The 7,500-nt window shown below is 33.6% G+C and overlaps 3 non-coding genes across 3 annotated transcripts; 2 read left to right on the top strand and 1 right to left on the bottom strand.

Moving 5' to 3' along the window:
* The first annotated feature begins 2,135 nt into the window (after positions 1–2,135).
* On the top strand, positions 2,136–2,222 carry TRNAS-GGA (transfer RNA serine (anticodon GGA)). The gene has a single exon. It is a non-coding gene; the product is annotated as a tRNA-Ser (tRNA).
* Positions 2,223–3,482: 1,260 nt separating this feature from the next.
* Positions 3,483–3,555, bottom strand: TRNAT-UGU (transfer RNA threonine (anticodon UGU)). Its single transcript has one exon. It is a non-coding gene; the product is annotated as a tRNA-Thr (tRNA).
* Positions 3,556–5,158: 1,603 nt separating this feature from the next.
* On the top strand, positions 5,159–5,231 carry TRNAF-GAA (transfer RNA phenylalanine (anticodon GAA)). The gene has a single exon. It is a non-coding gene; the product is annotated as a tRNA-Phe (tRNA).
* The last annotated feature ends 2,269 nt before the right edge of the window (positions 5,232–7,500 follow it).

Below are 7,500 nucleotides of genomic sequence, written 5' to 3'. Positions count from 1 at the left end.
ATTTATATAGAATCCTTGAAAAAGACTTTCCTTCATAAGAAAGAAAAGACTTACTGTCTTTGGGATCTGATGCTACACCGCTGCTCAATATTGTAGGGGATCCACCCTATTACATAAGTGGATTCCTTCATTTTGATCTTATATCATGATATAAGTAAGCAGTTTTTATTGTATCGGCCAAAAACCTGACTAATTGATCTTTACGGTGCTTCTTCTATCAATTAGATCCTTTATCCATAGAATAAAGTATCTAGGCATACCTATTTCTTCATATTTCTGCTTCTATGAAGTTTCTTTCTTTGCTACAGCTGATACAAATCGTTAGTTTGGACAATACATATGTAGAAAGCCTATTTTTTTTAGTATTTATTAGCGAATTTTCTCTTTTTTTTCTTTCTATAGTGGAGATAGTCGCACGTAATGACAGATCACAGCCATATTATTAAAAGCTTGTGGTAAGAACGGGTTTCGTTCTAGTGCCCGAAAATAATATTCCAAAGCTTTTGTATGTTCTCCGTTCCTTGTGTGGATAAGACCTATGTTATAGAGTATATAACTTCGATCATAGGGATCGATTTCTAGTCGCATAGCTTCATAATAATTCTGTAGAGCTTCCGCATAATTTCCTTCGGATTGAGCCGACATCCGTTACGGTCGTTCGTTATTCCATTGAAAGAATCTCCGTTCCAGAACCGTACGTGAGATTTTCATCTCATACGGCTCCCCCTTTATCTGATGCGCATAATGAGATGAGAATAATACATGAAATCAAAAAACATTGAAATACTCTCATTATGAACTCATGGGACTAGCGTTTTTACAAAAAATCTCTAGCCAACCTTCCTGTAAAAGATCTTTTCTTAACATCAAGCATGGTTTACTAGATAAAAATAAAAATGGTAACTCTAACAATTTCTTTGTCCTCAACGCCTCTAAATTTCCAGGAATTAGTCACTTCAACAGTCTTCGATGGTTATACAGGTATCCAAAATACAAACGAGATGGATGTTTGTTGTCCCAACCATTTTTCTAAGTTCCGATCCCGATAAGGAAAAGGTATAATTTATAACAAAGTTTTCGTGTTGTTGATTCCTAGGTGTAGTGCTTCTTCCCCTCTGCTACCTATTTTTACTAGTGAATATTTTTACTAGTGGAGTAGGGTTGACTTAATCCATAGGTTACACCTTTCGCTTAATACTAGAATCGACAATTCTAGCATCTAAGGTTACATTAATCGGGGATACACGACAGAAGGAATTTTTTGATTTTCAAATTGCACCTCCAAGAAGCGTAGATTTATTTCAATTATTGTTTTCTTTCTATCCCGAATACTGTGTCTTTCTACTAAGACGGAGAGCGGTAAAGAAAATTGAAAAAAAAAAAAATCAAATCGCACCATCTCTGTAATAGGTGAATGCCTCTTTTTCCCCGGAAGTTGTCGGAATTATTCGTAATAAGATATTGGCTACAATTGAAAAGGTCTTATCGATAAAATTTCCATTTATCCCACCAGATCTAGGCATCGGTAACAACCCCATTCTATAATTTCTTTTAATTACCTCTCGTGAGAAAATGATCCCACAAACAAAGGAATTGCATAGTACGAAATAACATAAAAACGGATTCATTAAAAAATCCCACTCGATATTAAAATTGTTTCTTTTTGATTTCACAGGAATCAATAAAAGAGAAGAAATATTTCAATCCGGTTAAATTTCATCCAAATGTAGTAGGATCAGAATGAAGAGAACTATTCTGATTTCAGCGAAGTTGAAGAAAAAAAGAATTTTATTTATCTGACTGGGGTAATTCTAGAAGTTTTTTGATTGAATTATGATACAAAAAAGAGCAAAAAGAATCGAATAATCATTCTATGATTCATAACTTGTGACTAGATATATGTATGGGATAAACAGTTGTTGGTGAAAAATCGAAAACTGTAAAAGTCGAATTTTTAGAAAAAAGGAATCATAGTTTAAAAAACTAAATAGAATCATGAGCTAAAAGTATCCATTAAACATAGTTAAAAAAAAATTATTTGTATAGTTAGAATTGGTTGGACGTGCCTATCAAAAAAAAAATTGAATATTAATGACTCACTATTAACTCGGTTTCTGGGCCATAATCATTCTGTAGGAGAGATGGCCGAGTGGTTGAAGGCGTAGCATTGGAACTGCTATGTAGGCTTTTGTTTACCGAGGGTTCGAATCCCTCTCTTTCCGTACTAATTCAACAATGTTACTGACCACAATGTATCAAATCAAATAACAATCGATACTATTATTCCAACGGTTAGACCTTTATGGATTCTTTATTTCGAATTTTTGTGGTACGGAAACGAAAAGACTGGAAAGAATGCACAAGAGATGAAAATCCCCCTACCGATCAATGATAGATGAATGATAGAAAAATTTCCGGATCAAAACCTTACTTTCCTTCGGTCTCTTTACTTAGACTTCGGCGAAGGGGAGGACGAAATTGTCCGAACCCTTGTTTTTTAGTTAGGTTTAAGTCTGACGAGAATAATATTCTACAACGAGCAATTCATTTATTTTTAAACTGACCCATTTACTATCTATTATTTGATTGACTAATCCTTTATATTGCAATGGCTGAAGAGTCAAATGTTTTGGCAATTCCTGAGGGGGGGATGAATCAAGATAATTTTGAATCAGTGTTCTCGATTTTTTTTCATCTTTTGCTGTAATAATATCTCGGGGTTTGCACCGATAACTTGGTATATCCACTATAGAACCATTAACTAAAATATGTCTATGATTAACTAATTGTCGGGCTTGAGGAATAGTCGAAGCCATACCCAATCGAAAAAGGATGTTATCCAAACGCATTTCAAGTAATTGTAGTAAAACTTGACCCGTTGATCCTTTGGCTTTTCCGGCGATACGAACGTATTTAAGTAATTGTCGTTCTGTAAGACCATAATGAAAACGCAATTTTTGTTTTTCTTCTAAACGAATACGATATTGAGATTTTTTACCGGAACGCGATTGGTTTTTAAGATCGTTTCCGGTTTTGGGCCTTTTACTAGTTAGTCCCGGTAAAGCCCCCAGACGGCGTATTTTTTTGAAACGAGGCCCTCTGTAACGCGACATAAAGACTCCTTATTTTATTTTATTTAAATTTCATAAACATTTTATTTTATTTAAATTTCATAAACTTAAATGAAAACTAAATGATAAATATTATAAATGAAGTGAAATCCAGTAAAGTATTGTACTACAAAACAAAGAATAATTAGATAACTTGGATCAATATCCGGATCCTATTGTATATGTAAATGATATAAAAAAGTAAGAGTTCCTTTCTTGATTTGTTCTACAGAAATAGAACCCCTCCTTTAGTCATAAAGGTAAGTAAGTTCCTACGACATCATAGATCGGTGACCTTTGAAAAAGGGTAAGAAGTCGTTTCTTTATTTATTTGATTTATCAATTATGTCAAAAATAAAATCAATAGAGAAAAGCCGGCTATCGGAATCGAACCGATGACCATCGCATTACAAATGCGATGCTCTAACCTCTGAGCTAAGCGGGCTCACATAACAGAAATGTTACATGCATAGTAATTTACTAAATTACTGGGATCTTAGCTATTCCTAATTAATATGAATATAGAATCTAATTTCATTTCAAATAAATATTCAATATTGGAATTGTTCTATTATAGAACATAATAATTAATATAACGATTAATAGAATATAGCGATAGAAAATTTTGATCTATTTATCAAATGGATGTGTATCAATAATTAATGTGTTAATCTTAATTGCATTTAATGCAATTGAGATGATAATGAAGCGTTTCTATGTTTTCATTCTGAAAGGTGGAAGATAAGACGAACAAGGGAATCGACCGTTTAAGTATTAAATTTTTTACTAAAAAAATAATAGAAAGAGGGGCAAATATATATGTTCATATATCTATCTATATTGATATATATTGAATTGCAGATACAGAAATGATAGAATCATTTTGGATCGGAACAAATATGGGTCTCCGATAGAGAAGAGAGAGATGAAAGAAGATAGACAAGAAATCCAATAGGAGGAAACACTTTTCAATAGAGGAATCGGTATTCTAATGACTTGAGTGGTTCCAGTATAATACAAATGAAAGAAAACGGGGAAGGACATCATAATGCGATACTAATCTTAAAAGAGGGGGATATGGCGAAATCGGTAGACGCTACGGACTTAATTAGATTGAGCCTTGGTATGGAAACCTACTAAGTGATAACTTTCAAATTCAGAGAAACCCTGGAATTAAAAATGGGCAATCCTGAGCCAAATCCTTTTTTCCGAAAAAAAAGGGTAGGTGCAGAGACTCAATGGAAGCTGTTCTAACAAATGGAGTTGACGACGTTGCGTTAGTAAAGGAATGAATCCTTCCATCGAAACTCCAGAAACGATGAAAGATAAACGTATTACGTACTGAAATACTATATTGATTAATGACAACTCGAATCTCTATTTTTTATATTTCTATAATTTTTTATATTTATATTTATATATATATATAAAATTATATATAAAAATGAACGAATTGTTATGAATCGATTCCAAGATCTACAAGTTGAAAAAATAATCGAATATTCATTGATCAAATCATTTACTCCATCATAGTCTGATAGATCTTTTGAAGAATTGATTAATCAGATCGAATAGAATAAAGATAGAGTCCCATTCTACATGTCAATAACGACAAAAATGAAATTTATAGTAAGAGGAAAATCCGTCGACTTTTAAAATCGTGAGGGTTCAAGTCCCTCTATCCCCAAAACCCTAAAAAGGCCCGTTGGCCTCTTTAATTATTTATCCGTTCATTAGCAATTCAGACTTTGTTATGTTTCTCATTCATTCGACTCTTTCACAAGCGTATTTGAGCGGAAATTTGATTTCTTATCACAAGGCTTGTGGTATATATTCTATATGATAGACGTACAAACGAACATCCTTGCGCAAGTAATCTGTGAAATTTGAATGATTAACTGTCTACTGTACTGAAACTTCGAAAGGCTTATCCAAGCCCTGAAATTTCGTATATCTTCAAAAAGAAGACTTTGGAATACCTTTTTTCTTATTTACAATTGACATAGACCAAAGTCATCTATTAAAATAAGGATAATGTGTCGGAAATGGCCGGGATAGCTCAGTTGGTAGAGCAGAGGACTGAAAATCCTCGTGTCACCAGTTCAAATCTGGTTCTTGGCACATCATGAATTTGTATGAGTATCTATTCTACGGATTCATTAATAATATAGATCATGAAAAATACTGATACATGATGATGTCTGGAAATCTACCCTTTAACTAAACTATATATATTTTTTACTCTATTTATAGATGTCGAAAATAGACAAGTAAAGATAAAGAGGATATTTATAGAAATATGTAAAGGATGTATATAGATATGTAAAAGAAAAGAATTTTCTTTTGTTTCCTCTTCTTTTTTATTTGTTCATACTCTGTCTCCTGGCGTTCAATTCCTATTTTATACATATTTGAAAGTTTCAATTAGTTCCTTATAAGACCCAAAAGTCTAGTCTAGGGGAGTTGAAAGGCGGGAATGGCCAAGATTCATCTCAGATACAGTACAAATAGAATCCGATTCTCTTTTCATATTATATTTCTTCATTTCACCCTATGTGACTTTTTAAAGCACATCTATAAGTCATATGCGTGATACATAGTTCATAATGCAGAACTCATTTAGTTCATCCTATTAGCTTGTGGCTCATCCAAAATAAGTATCTTACAAATTGGATAATCTCACCAAATCTCTAATTGTATTTTTTTTAATCAATAATAATAAGATGAATGAGACTTCAATTACTATGCTATATCTATAAGAGAACGTAAAAATGTATTTGAATATCTTGAGTTGTCGAAGTGAAGATTAGTTTCGTATTATTTAATGAGCATCTTGTATTTCATAAAAATTGGGGGCAATATAATCCTTACGTAAGGGCCATCCTACCCAACTTTCAGGCATTAAGATACGCTTTAGACGTGGATGATTATCATAAGAAATTCCCAACATATCATAAGATTCCCTTTCTGGAAAATCCGCACTTTTCCAAACCCAGAAAACAGACGGAATTTTAGGATTTATCCTTGCGGCAAATACTTTTATGCATACCTCTTCCGGTTGATCTATACCATACTCGATTCTCGTAAGATGATACACACTAGCTAACAGTCCGCCTGGTGCTACATCATAAGCACATTGGGAACGTAGATAATTGTAACCATATACATATAAAATGACTGCAATGGAATGCCATTCCTCGGGCTTTATTTGTAAAGTCTCTATTCCTTGGTAATCGAAACCCAAAGATCTATGAACCAGTCCATGTTTGACTAGCCAAGAAGACAAATTACCCTGCATCTTCTCCCCCCCCCATTTTTTTATTTTTATTTGTATAAGTATTTCCCATTTACAATGAAAAATTGATGAAGATTCACTCGTTCTTTGCTTTGTTATTCTGTACAAAAAAAGTATACGGCCTAATTTACTAATTCGTAGGAAGAGACTGCACTTTTGTATTTGAAAAAAGTTTCAGGAGGGATGATCTCTGAAGTAGATGATGGTTGATAGAGTAATCCTTGATCGTAATTTCCAGTATTAGTACTTGGGCCAACATGAAATTTGTGATTGGTAGTAAAACACCGATTTTCCTCTTGAGACTTAATTCGATCTTCATAGATTTCTCGAGATATTTTCTTACGAAGTTTTGTTATAGCATCTATAACAGCCTCGGGTTTAGGCGGACAACCCGGCAAATACACATCGACAGGAATTAACTTATCGACTCCCCGAACAGTACTATAAGAATCGGTACTGAACATCCCTCCTGTAATTGTACATGCTCCCATAGCAATAACATATTTTGGTTCAGGCATTTGCTCATATAATCTTACTAAAGAAGGAGCCATTTTCATTGTTACCGTACCCGCTGTTAAAATTAAGTCTGCCTGTCTAGGACTAGATCTTGGTACCAGTCCATAACGATCAAAGTCGAATCGTGAACCTATTAATGAAGCGAATTCAATGAAGCAACAACTGGTACCATAGAGAAGCGGCCATAAACTGGAGAGTCTTGACCAATTTGAAAGATCATTTGATGTAGTTGAAATAACTGAAGTTTGGGTTGTTCGATCAAGTAAGGGAAACTCGATGGAATTCATAACTGTCTCAATGTTTTTTTTAATTGTCTGAATATTCAAAAACTAAGACCATTCCAATGCTCCTTTTCGCCATGCATAAACTAAACCGACAATTAGGATAAGCACGAAAATTAAAGCTTCTATAAAGACGGATACCCCTAATACATCAAAACTCATTGCCCACGGATAAAGAAAAACTGTTTCAACATCAAAAACAACAAAAACTAGAGCAAACATATAATAACGGATTCTAAATTGTACCCAAGCATCGCCCATTGGTTCTATTCCCGATTCATAACTCGAAAGTTTCTCT

The sequence above is a fragment of the Cucumis melo genome, unplaced genomic scaffold, assembly GCF_025177605.1.
Source record: "Cucumis melo cultivar AY unplaced genomic scaffold, USDA_Cmelo_AY_1.0 utg001754l, whole genome shotgun sequence".
Lineage (NCBI taxonomy): Eukaryota > Viridiplantae > Streptophyta > Magnoliopsida > Cucurbitales > Cucurbitaceae > Cucumis > Cucumis melo.
Note: the sequence above shows the minus strand (reverse complement) of the source record. Positions and strands in the feature narration are given on the sequence as shown.